The sequence below is a fragment of the Sorex fumeus genome, unplaced genomic scaffold (genome assembly GCF_029834395.1).
Source record: "Sorex fumeus unplaced genomic scaffold, SorFum_2.1 ptg000063l, whole genome shotgun sequence".
Lineage (NCBI taxonomy): Eukaryota > Metazoa > Chordata > Mammalia > Eulipotyphla > Soricidae > Sorex > Sorex fumeus.
This window is the reverse complement of record NW_026606120.1, coordinates 66706510-66719561: the sequence shown is the minus strand read 5'-3', so window position 1 is coordinate 66719561 and position 13052 is coordinate 66706510.

The following is a 13052-nucleotide window of genomic DNA, read 5'->3' as shown; positions in this document are numbered from 1 at the left end:
AATTAACCTCCCCTTCTCATCAGTCTTTAAAATCTGCATATCAATAATTTGTCTTTCTGATGAAAGAATTGTGTTACTTCATCATGCAGCACAGAGATCCACCCACATATTCATTAATTTATATCTGAGGAAGACATGACCATAACCCTCAAGACATCTGTGATCTTTGGGGTAAACAATATCTGAATAAATATTTATGAAACATCAGGAAACAGTATAGAAATTTAGGTCATAACATAATACTTTGAAGGCCTGTGGAAATAATATTTCCTGAAACAAATACAGCAAAAAAAATATAACAGACTTTAACTGATTATTTGATCTATGTCAAACAGAGTATCTAGACTAAAGCACAGAGAATGGAGAAGGAAGTTTCAAGTGTTCCAAATTGGATAGAGAAGTAATTTGCCCTTCCCCCATATTTGCAGATACCTCCAAATTGAAAATTATTCCACCTCCACAAAAATGAAAGCCATCACAAGTCTTCTTGTCTCAGCAACTTTTGCCGGGATGTTGGCCAGAAACGAGTAATATTAGATCCTGCATTTTCCTTTATAAGAAAAAAATTATATGACTCAATAAAAACCTTCCCCAAAGAAGAGAATTAGGGTATTTCAACTACAATCTGTTATTGTATTGTATTCTAAGAAAACTGCTTAAAATTCAAGGAGTCATAAGTTCTATATTATATCCTACGTTGCTCTCCTCTCTTTATTATGCAATTTGTGCAATTTTTGTGACTTACTTAACTGAAAAAATAAATGTTGAGTTTGAACTCATCTATGGCCTTTGAATGGTGAGGATAAAGTGAGACACTATTGAGTAACACTAAATGCTAAAACTTCTAGGATTTATTAGCTTTCCAAGAGCAGTATTCATATGGATCAATAAATTTAAAAAACAAGACAGAAAAAAGACCATAGCTAAACACTTTTATTCTAAAATTATCAATTTAACCAAGTGAAATAAAATTGGAGGGGAAGAAGAGGAGTGAAAGGTGGAGATAGCGTCATTATTCTCCCTTTATTGGTAAAAAAATTTGGCATTTTCTTGGATTCAAAAAACTGCTACATACATGTCCATTTGAACCAAGTTATTTCAGTTTCCATCCTGTTTTATTCATGAATCTTTGGTATAGTGGTTACTATATTCAGACACCGTTCTGAGCACTTTATAAATGTTAAGTCATAAATATTAGATCTTTATAACTACCCTAATCATCATCCATTTAAGAATCCTCATTCTGCAGATGAGTAAAACGAGTTTGATGTAGTAAAACTGAATTAGCTGCAAAATAGTGACCCACACTCCTATACTATCCCTTTGCATGAGCTTTTAATCACCATATTTCAGACATACATGCGATATATATTTATCTTCTTTTGAGGGGCCACATTCAGCAGTGATCAGGGATTACTCCTGGCTCTGTGCTCCAGAATTACTTGTGGTGTTGCTCAAGGGACCTTATGGGGTAGTGGATCCAGAACGCTGCCCCATATGATAGGCACCTTGCCTGCTGTACTATCTCTCAGGCCCTGTGCATGGAATATTTAAAATTCCTTGAACCTCAATTCAGATCCATGAAAGAATCTATGTGGAGTTTACTGAGAAATTAAAACAACTTGGAAAATGAAAATGAAGCTGTTCTTCTGCGATAAAGTAAAAAATGGATAATTTTATCATGTTTTCAGGCCAGCATCTCAAGTGGAGTTCAGGGCATGCATGGGTTACTCCTGCACACTATGACACTCAATCCAATGCTAATGTCCAGAAGATATGCACTACTCAGGATCTGAAGTGTAAATGACCAACTGGGCTATTCCAGCAATGTTTGACAGCTTCTAGAGCCACTGCTGGGTGTTAGGTGGGTTTGACAGAGCCACACCTGGGGAGACTCAGAAGGCCCCTGCTGTGCTAGGAATCAAACTGGGGATCTCACATGTACAGTTCATGCCTTGGCACTTGTCCTGTGTCTCAACTGTCAAGATCTGTATTAGTTTTAACAAATTAGTTTCTAAAGTGTGAACAATTACCAGTTGGATAATCAGAAATTTAACTCTGCATACTGGAGAGGTGTATACTGTTGGTCAGAATCAATGGCACATGAACATACTCATATTTAATGTGAAGACTTTATCCGAGGTAGGTTATTTCTTCCTTAATTTTAAATGTCACATCTCCTACTATATCATCCATGCACATTTTAAAATCAGATTTCTATTATTCCATTAATATAGTTAGCAACTCTATTTGCTTCTGATATTATATCAATGTAGACACCTTCTCCACCTCTCCCTATATTCAATACTATTTTGCTATTAGAAAAATAATTCATAGAAAAAATACAAATTGCTTTTTAATTAATGATTTTTAAATCAAGTATGGATAAATATGCCATAATTTAGGTCTCTAAAACGGAATATGAATTAAATAAAATTACAGTTAAGAGCCAGACCTTAAAAGCTGAACTGATTTCCATTTAGTCAAATTAACATTTTGGTAGACTTATTTGCTCCTGATATTACATATGTTTCAGTATTCAAAGATGACATCTTGGGGTACTGGAGTTATAAGAGTGGAAAGATAGCGGGAGCTTCTCAAATAGTTTTTGAAATACTTCAGCATAAATAAAAGAAGTCCAGGACAGATTTAAAATAATGAATTGACAAATATTATTCTCATATATAATGTATTTTCATGATGTTTCTTTCTTTTCAATGTAGATTGTACAATATTTAAATGTTGGATTAAATGCCAAACATATCTGAAGCCCTGTGAGTTCCCAAATTAGCAAGAGAGGAGAGCAAGAATGATGTGTTTCAGACCTCCAACTAAAGAATCAATCATCCAGTAATAGACATCAAACTTTCTCATTTATAAATTTTTGAGGAGAAGATAAATATGAGACTTGAATATACCAGATAATTTGATAGGGTATGTTTTTATAAGCAGCCAACTCGTTTATTTCTTATTATAAACTCAGTAGTTTATCATAAAGGATACGCTGTAAAGAAACTTCCCACAAGAGCAAAAGATGGTTGATCCATAAATGACTTGCACTAAGATATCATGTCTGTATTATTTGATTCTTTTCTTTTCTTTTTTATCCAGGGAAGAATAGATACATCATTCTAAAATGAGACCATGGTCTCTCACATTGGCATCTCTTTGATCTTTAAACTAAAATTTTCTTTAACTTACAAAAGAATGTGTGTTTAACAGTCCTGTAATATGGAGCCAGAGATTGTGAATAAGATTAAAGTTCATGATCTTTTATTTCAATTTTTCAAATGATTCCATAAAAATGAAAAGAAATTCAAAGACTTATATTATTACTGCAAAAACTTGAATTAAGGAGTACCTGGCCATATGCTATAAGTAAGAGATGCATCTCTTTAGACTAGAGAACTAACACATGGGTTAAGGTGTTACCTTGCTTGTGGCTGACTGCAGTTATATCCTTGGTACCACAAGATCCCCAAACATTACCACATACAACACTGGAGGACCCATGATTCCCATTCATGTGCTCTGGTTAATCTCTATCACTGCAAATCTTGAGTAGCGTGGCATTTGTGATTCATAGAACTGAATAATTAAGCCAGGAATTGATGAAAGGGATGCTTGAGATTCCTGATCACTACTTCAGAGACCACCATTCTCAGAGAGAGAGAGAGAGAGAGAGAGAGAGAGAGAGATGCACTTCTTTGTCTAACAGTAGGATCAAACTCAAAAGGGCCTACAAAATTAAATGCACAGAGCCTCTGAGAAACTATGGTTACAATTGAAATGAGGTTACATAAAAAATATTGCAGAAAATTTAAAAATATATGTCAGAAACTAATATGTAACCCCCCCATCTACCAATCCATCATCATTAACTCATAAATCATTTCAAATGTATTTTCATATGCCCAGGAAACTAAGAAAAAATACTGCATAACTTAACATGCATGTTTTTAAAGTTTAGGACTCATGTTTACATAGAAATAGTATTATATAGTCAATTTATTGTATTTAAGTTATTTTATAAATTCCCTTATTCTTGTGCACTCTAATTCTCGTTCACATACATATAAACACTTTTCATATTTAAAACACAATTCTGAAAGGTAATTATAATTGGGTGTGACTACTTCTTGGTATCTTCAGCTTTATCTAAGCACTTATAGTGATTGATACTATATAGAAACATATCTGTGCTTCTGTTTTTCATCATTTTTAATGAGTGAATTTTATTTAAGATAGTTGTTCAGGTCTATCAAAAATATGAACAAAAACACACAACATGATTTCATATGATCCTTATTCCAAACCCAATTTTCTGTATTATTAATATAGTTTACTGGTGCAATACATTTGTTCCAATATATCAAACATTTTGATACAACATCATCAACTAAAGTCAATACTTTATGGTTTAAAGAGGTTCTGGGATCCCTCTGTGATATACAAAAAAGATCAATGTAGCTCTAGATAACAAAGTAAGCATATCTACATATATATTTGTAAAATTACTCTCAATGTATGTTGTATATGTTTAGTTTTATCCTTTGATTTTGTTTGTTGTGGTTCCAGAGATGACTCTAGATCGTATGCATACAAGATATGAGTCACCCTCAGCCTGAGTTAATTTTTTTAGCTCTCTTGATTGTGCTTTTACCTCTTTCCCTCTCTAGATAAAAACTCGTTTGAGCATGTTTCACCTTACTATTTAGCATTTTTAGATGTAAACAACTATCCATAATTTCTACAATACTTCTTTACACACCAATAAAAAATGACAGGTGTTCATTTTTTAACTGCATTTTTTTTTCTCATAGCTTCACAGTATCAACAGTTTATGGTTTATTCAATAGCCTCCTGTTTTGCTTTGTTTGGGGGCTTCCCCTAGAAGTGCTCAGAGATTACTCCTGGCTCTACACTCAAGGATCACTCTAATTGTGCACTCTAATTCTCGTTCACATACTTAAGAAGTTATGTGGTGCCAGGGGATTACATATAGAGCTAGGGCTATAACCAGGAAAACCGAGTGCAAGGTTAAGGCTATGCCCATTGTACTATTGCTCCTGCCCAGTGGTTCCCTTTTGGGGAGGATATTTAGGTTGTTTGGGCTGGAGTGATAGAACAGCGGGTAGGGCTTTTGCCTTGTATGAGGCTGACACGGGCCGACCCCAGTTCTATTCCTCTGGCTCTCTTGGAGAGCCTGGCAAGCTATGGAGAGTATCATGCCCGCACAGCAGAGCCTGGCAAGCTACCCGTGATGTGTTTGATATGCCAAAAACAGTAACAAGAATTCTCACAATAGAGATGTCACTGGTGCCCACTCTAGCAAATCAATGAACAATGGGACGACAGGGCAATAGTGCTATTTAGGTTGTTTACAATATTTTGTTAGTGTAGTTATTAACTTATTGAACAGGTTTTTCATAATTCTGCTCATATAATTTTTGTGTATACTTCCAATTACCCTTCAAAATAGTAACATTAGGAATTCCCATTGGCAATATCTGTTTGTTTTCTCACAACTTTGCCAAAAGAGTCAATTGTCATTTTTTTTTACTTTTGCGAAATTTGTAAATGATAAATGATATCAGAGAGGTATTAATTTACACCTGTCTAATTATAAGTAAGGTTTAGCATCTTTGATACATATAATTTCCATTGGCAATTCTTAATGAAGGTTATGTTCTTAATTCTAGGACATTTTGCTTATCTAGTTGATGTTTCTCCATTTCAGTTTTTAAAATCTTTAAAACAACATAGACATTAACTTTATAATCTAAACAATAATATTTTCTGCAGTTTGTCATTTTATTTGCTTTGCAATTGATGCTTCTATCATGCAGTGTTTTCTTTTGTACAAGTAAATGTTTATAGCTTTTTCTTTTGATTTCTCAATTTTGGGCCACAGTTAAGAAAATGTTTGCAGTTTATGGCTCTAAAGAAATTCATACAGATATGAGACTGTATTTTATTAACAACTGACCTCTTATTTTATATCTACATTTACTAGGAACAGCATAAGGAGAATATTTTTTCTTGACTGTCAAAAATCTCCTGGAGTATGAAAACACTACTTAAAAAGAAAGACTCAATAGTTTATCTAATATAAGTTTCATTTTTTAACTGTCATCCAGGATTATAAGGATTGAGAATACAAAATTTCATAGAAAATATTCTCATCATAGTAGTTTTATAAAATTGCTAACTGTAAGTTTTCTTCATGACATAACTTCTTATGTAAAGAAAGATCTTTGATCCAGGCTTATCCAATCATAGAATTGATTTGGAGTTCATAAGCTAAATTAACATAATATAATCAGATAATGAAGAATTTTCATTTTACTTCCTCAATAACAAAGATTGTATATCATTTTGGTACCAAAAGAATGAATAAACTTTAAACAATAATTAAAGCGATTTTATTTTTAATATCTCACAACAATGATCAAATTCTTAAATTTAATTTTTAGTTCAATAACAGAAAGAACTAAAAATTAAATTTAAGAACTTGATCATTGTTGTGAGATATTGAAAATAAAATCGCTTTAATCATTAACAGAGCAACCAATATAGCACAGCGGTAGGGTGTTTGCCTTGCACTACCTGGACCAGCCGACCCAGGAGTATCTTGCCCACTCAGCAAAACCTGGCTAGCTAACCGTGATGTATTCGATATGCAAACCACAGTAACAACAAGTGTCACAATGGAGACATTACTGAGCCTGCTCGAGCAAATCAATGAACAAGGGGAGGGAGGACAGTGCTACATTGCTAACAGTTAGAAAGGCTTTTTATACCCAGGTTCTTACCACTTTCTTCTCATACCCATATATATTTAGATATACAGTCTATTCTCAAAAAACTTCATTATCTCCAAACCTTCATTAATTTAAAGACTTTTGTAAGTATGTTTTGGGGACCAAGAACTTTTTGATACCTTTATATATAAATATCTCTCTTTATATATATATATATATATATATATATATATATATATATGTGCTTATATCTCAGCCCCATCTGAGATATCCAGGCCTGCTTGGATCGGGACTGGGCATCTTCCACCCAGTTCCCCATTTGCCACTAGTTTGGCAATCACACCCACAAACTGCCTCCAGAGCCTTGTAATCCCATCAATGGTCAAGATCAAGAGACTATAAAACAAAGCTCCGGGAAGCGCACAGCCACATTAGCGGCCGAGCAACGTCTTACAATCTAGCCCACTGAGGTACCTAATATACTTTCTCCATCCCTCTCAGAGAGCCCAGCAAGCTACAGAGAGTATCTGGCCCGTACAGCAGAGCCTGCCAAGCTCCCCATGGCTTATCTGATATGTCAAAAACAGTAACAATAACTGGTCTCATTTCACTGACACTGAAAGAGCCTCTAAAAAGGAACCGTTGGGAAGGATGAGTAAGGAGAGGTTGCTAAAATCTCAGGTCTGGGACAAATGGAGACATTACTGGTGCCCACTTGAGCAAATCGATGAACAACGGGATGGCAGTGATACAATGCTATGCTTGTATACTAAACAAAAGATCAGCAATAAAAAAATGAAGAAATTTCTGTGAAATTTCATCCCTTTGTAGAAATAGAATTTTTTTATCACTGATTTAATTATTGGATTTTCTTCCACTACTTTAAAAAATTTGAGACACCGTGATTCACAGTGCTAGTGTTAGGGTAATAATAAAATGCAACTTTCCAACATCCTGTCCTTCTTGGAACAGCCACCTCTTCACCTCCCTCCACCATTATCTCAGTGTCACCACCTTCATCTACCTTTGCTCCCCACATCTCTCATCTCTTAAAGAATCTGTTGTAGAAAAGTGCAGTATTCTTTCTGTCTTGCAAAAAGAATATTCAGTAAATTTTAGAGAGAATCTGGATGTTATCTCTATCTAACCACAATGGTCCATTAAATAAAGTTCTCTTCTAACATCAGTCAATTTTAAATGAACTCTTTTGGAAGTATAACATCCTATAGAAAAGTTTGTATATTGAAAGTACAAAGTCAAGCAGTGGAATCACTTGGTCAGAGGAGGCTCTATTCTTACTTTATTGAGAATCTCCGTATTGTTTTCCACAGAAGATGAAACAGATAAATGAGGGTTCCTTTTACCACATCCCTGCCAATATCAGTTGTTTCCAGTATTTTTCATATATGGCATTCTCATTGGTGCCATAGGACACCTTGCTGTCACTTTTATTTGCACTATCCTGGTAAAGGGCTGGAGCGATAGCACAGCGGTAGGACGTTTGCCTTGCACACAGCCAACATGGGCGACCCGAGTTCGATTCCTCCGCCCCCCTCGGAGAGCCCGGCAAGCTACCGAGAGTATCTCGCCCGCACGGCAGAGCCTGGCAAGCTCCCCGTGACATATTCAATATGCCAGACACAGTAACAACAAAGTCTCCAATGGAGACGTTACTGGGCCCGCTCGAACAAATCGATGAACAACGGTAGGGCATCCTGGTAATAAGTGAGTTTTTCATATTCCTATTAAACATCCGTATATACTTTTCTGGAAACTGTCTGTTCATCTCATAAACCCATTTATTTGATAGGGTTGGTATTTTTTGTTGTTGTTGGGCTTGTGGGTGCTGTTTATGTCCTGGATAGCAACCATTTATCTTATGTTTAAATCTTTTTTCCAATTCAGTAGGGAGTCTTTTATTTTAGCCCAAATTTATTTTTCCTGAAAAACAAATTTTTAATCTGACATACTACCATTTTTTTTGTTTGTTTTTTTTATTTTGTCTTTGTCAATGAAATCAAATCATTAAAGACATCACTGAAGTCTGGATTCTAAAGAATTCTGCCTATTTTTTCTCAAGGTACTCTTCAGATTCTGGTCAAATCTCAGGTTGTCAATCCACTTTGAATTTGGCTTTTGTATGTAGTATAACAAATGGATCCAGTTTTATTTTTTCCACGTTACTATCCATTTATTCTTCAGCATTATTGTTGAAAGAGACCTTTCTTATCCCACTTCAGAAATCCAGGTTCTCTGTCATAAATTAATTTTTTTTAAATTTTTAATCACTTAATCACTTAACTTCCCGTTAGTCGTCGATTTGCTTGAGCAGGCGCCAGTAATGTCTCCATTTGTCCCTGTCGTGTGCTAGTGTAGCCCAATGGCATCTGTTCGCTCCGGGAACATGAAGGGCCTCAAACCGATCGTTCATGATCTTGACGAAGAAGTCTGACCATCTGGTAGGTGGGCGGCCACGCGGTCTTTTGACATCCCGTGGAATCCAATCAGTAACAGCTCTAGTCCAACGGTTCGTCTTTAAATCTCATTATGTGACCAGCCCATCTGATTTTCGACACCTTGGCAAATGAGACAACATCCCTGATCCTTGATCGTCGATGGATGTCAGAACTCTGGATTCGTTCTCTCATTTGAGTGAAACGTGATATTCCAAGCATAGCTCTTTCTATTCTTCTTTGGGAGACCTGAATAGCATTCTCATCTTGTTTGCGTAGGACCCAGGTCTCTGAGGCATATGTTAATGCAGGAAGAACAGTGGAATCAAAGAGATGTGCCCGGAGCCAGAGGTTCTTCGTCCTCTTAGCTATTTCTTTGACGTTCTTGAAGGCGTTCCAAGCCGCTCTCTTCCTCCTGCGCAGCTCGGGTGCCAGGTCATTTGTCATGTTGACTTCTCGATCTAGGTACACATAACTGTTGCATTCGGAGATGGTCGTTCCATTGAGAGCGAATGGGGTGTCAGGAACAAGGCTGTTTCTCATAAACATTGTCTTTGTAAGATTCAGCTGTAGTCCTACCTTTCCATACTCACGGTCAAAGTCGGCCAGCATTTGTGCTGCTTGGCTGATGTTTGCTGTTATTAAAACAATGTCATCAGCAAAGCGGAGGTGGTGTAGTTGCTGTCCATCTATCTTCACTCCCATTCCTTCCCATTCCAGTCGTCGCATGATGTTCTCGAGGGTGGCACTGAAGAGTTTCGGTGAAATGGTATCACCCTGCCGCACCCCTCTCTTGACATCAACGATCACTTCTTTGTAGAATGTTGAGATCCTGGTAGTGAATCCGCAGTACAGCTCATGGAGGATCCTGATGTATTGGGCTTGAATGCCCTGATTGGCTAGGGCTTCAATGACCGCTTCCGTCTCAACAGAATCAAAGGCCTTCTTTAAATCAATGAACGTTAAACAGAGCGGCATCTTGAACTCCCGAGAAACCTCAATGGGCTTGGTTATCGTGTGGATATGGTCGATGGTGCTGAATCCTTTGCAGAACCCGGCTTGCTCGCATGGTTGTCCTTCGTCTAGTGTTCTGCCAATCCTATTTAGGATGACTCGAGTGAACAACTTGTAAATTTTTATTTACTTATTTATTTATTCATTTATTTTTGCTTTTTGAGTCACACCTGGCTATGCACAGGGGTTACTCCTGGATCATACACTCAGGAATTACTCCCGGCGATGCTCAGGGGACCATATGGGATGCTGGGAGTCGAACCCGGGTCAGCTGCGTGCAAGGCAAACACCCTACCCGCTGTACTATCACTCCAGTCCCAAGATTAAAAAAATTTAAAAGTACTGAGTAAAATAGAACTTGATTGACTAAACCAGCTTAAAGCATAATGCATTACTTTTGCCTGGGAATTTCCCTTCACTATGAGTATTGAGTTTCAAATACTATGAGTTATAAGGAGGCAGAGTTTGAGGTAGGATGTTCTTTTTACTGTATTTTGCTTGTTTCGGGTTATGCTCAGGAATTATTCCTGACTCTGTGTTCAGGGACCACTCCTGAAGGTGCAAAGGGGACTATCTGTGGACCTGAAAAGAAACTGGTTAGGCCACATGCAAGGAAGTGCCCTCTCTGTGGTACTATCTCTGTAGCCCTAGGTAGAACATTCTTGCCCTGCTCTAGACTGTCACTTTCACCACAAGAGACACTCTATTGCTTTAATAATAGATCAATATCTTACTTATGTGAACAAAGAAAAAAAATCCCCTTCTATAAAATTATAGTTTTAGTTTGAATGGTTCCTGTGCGAATCAAAACTCATGATGAAAATAAATGCAGATAATCAGTTGCAAGTAACTGTGACTTAATCTACATTTTTAAATACCAATATCTCCTGTTTCATATTCCCAGAGTACAAATGATACATATTTTATCACGTGACAGATGTGATCCTAGCTATTTACTTGGTTATTGTACTTGCTCTGACATTGTTCTAACCACAAGTATTCAGAACAATAACCAACAAGGGCCCTTCTTGAGGAATTTTCCATACTTCTGAAGTTGATTATTGATACTTTGCCAGTTTACCATATGACAAAGCTCAGGAATCTGGCAATTTCTCCCTCAGCCTCTGAGAGAAAAATAAATCATAGAGAAGGAAGGTAAGAAGCAAAAGATCAACAATTATAAATGAAGAAATTTCTATGGATTTTTATCCCTTTCTCAAGACTAAATTCTTTTTATCACTATGATTTTGCATGCTATAATTTTAATTAAAATAATTTAATTAATATTTTTGTTTTGCTCAGATATTATGATGAAAGTCTTAATGCATAAAATATTAAACACAATATCTATTTAGGTAAGCTATCCAAAATTGGTAATTATAGTTTATAATAGTGCTGCTTGCTGAATACTACTGTTATTATTGGAAACATTTATACTAGCTAAATATTTAACTATGTCTGATTATAATTATTTCTTCGGCTGCCTCGTTTAAAAAGCATTTATTTTTTGTTGAGTTTTTGAGCACACCTGGCAATGCTCAAAGTTACTCCTGGCTCTTCACACAGAATTAATTTCTGGTGGTATTTGGGGACATATATTATGCCCATGATTATATCCTGTTTGGCCACTTAGAAGGTACATCGTCTACCCGATACACTGTTTCTCCAGTCCCTGCCTTCATTTTTATTGCCCTTTTCTCTTGTATACTCTGAACTTAAAACGTTTGTGGTTTTTGTTTTGTTTTGTTTTGTTTTTGAGTCACACCAGGCGATGCACAGGAGTTATCCTGACTCTGCACTCAGGAACTACTCCTGGTGGTGCTCAGGGGGCCATATGGGATGCTGGGAATTGAAGCCAGGTCAGTCCCATACAAAGCAAACACCCTACTCGCTGTGCTATAGCCCAAACCTCAGAACTTAATTTTGAGATCTGTTATACAATACCTGAACACCATCTGATAATATAGTGATCAAAAGAGTAAGAACTCAATAAAATAGTCTCATAAAGTCAATTAAATCTAATCTTTTTAAAAATTAATTAATTTTTGGGGGGTATGGTGCCGTCATCAGGTCAATCTGTACCTGTGAGGTGAGTGCATCAGCAGCCTGATGGCAACGTCAGACTTTCAGATACCCCAAAATTGCTGCTGTGCCTTTGGCCAGACCCCAAAAACTTGGGGAAAAGTTTACCAAGAAAGTAAACAGCCAAAAGTTAGGTATGTGGGAGACACACCCACAAACCACTTCTGGCTCAGCTATATAAGTGGAGACATGGCCTCTCTGGTTCCTGATCGAACTGCTTAATGGCCATGATCCCAGAGTCTCAGAAACGAATCTCGAAACCCAAAGGCTTTTGACAGAAATGTATCCTGTTCCTGCAGTAGGCTACTGGCGCTGGGCCACTCCAGGTGGGAATAGGTTTCATGCCTTGGCCTGTTACCCCTGGTGGCATGGTGACGACCATCCTCCAGAGGCCACTGGACAGTCAGGTTTGGGCCTGCAGTGACAAGACACACGGGGCCTCACCACATGGGGGTAGAGCCGACTCTTTCTCCCCATCCCAACGAGACCCTGAGTTGCCGCCTACAAATGGCCTCTCTGGCTCCTGATCAAACTGATTAATAGCCATGATACCGAAGACTCAGAAACAAATCTTGAAATCCAGCGGCTTTTGGCAGAAATGCATCTGGACTGCATATAGGATGACTGCCCCCTCAGAGCTTATTGGAAAGCCAGGTGACAGGGCAACTGCAGTCTCATGGGAAGGAGGGAGGTACCGCCTCGTCCTTCACGCCCTACCGAGGTCACGAGTTGTCCTCCA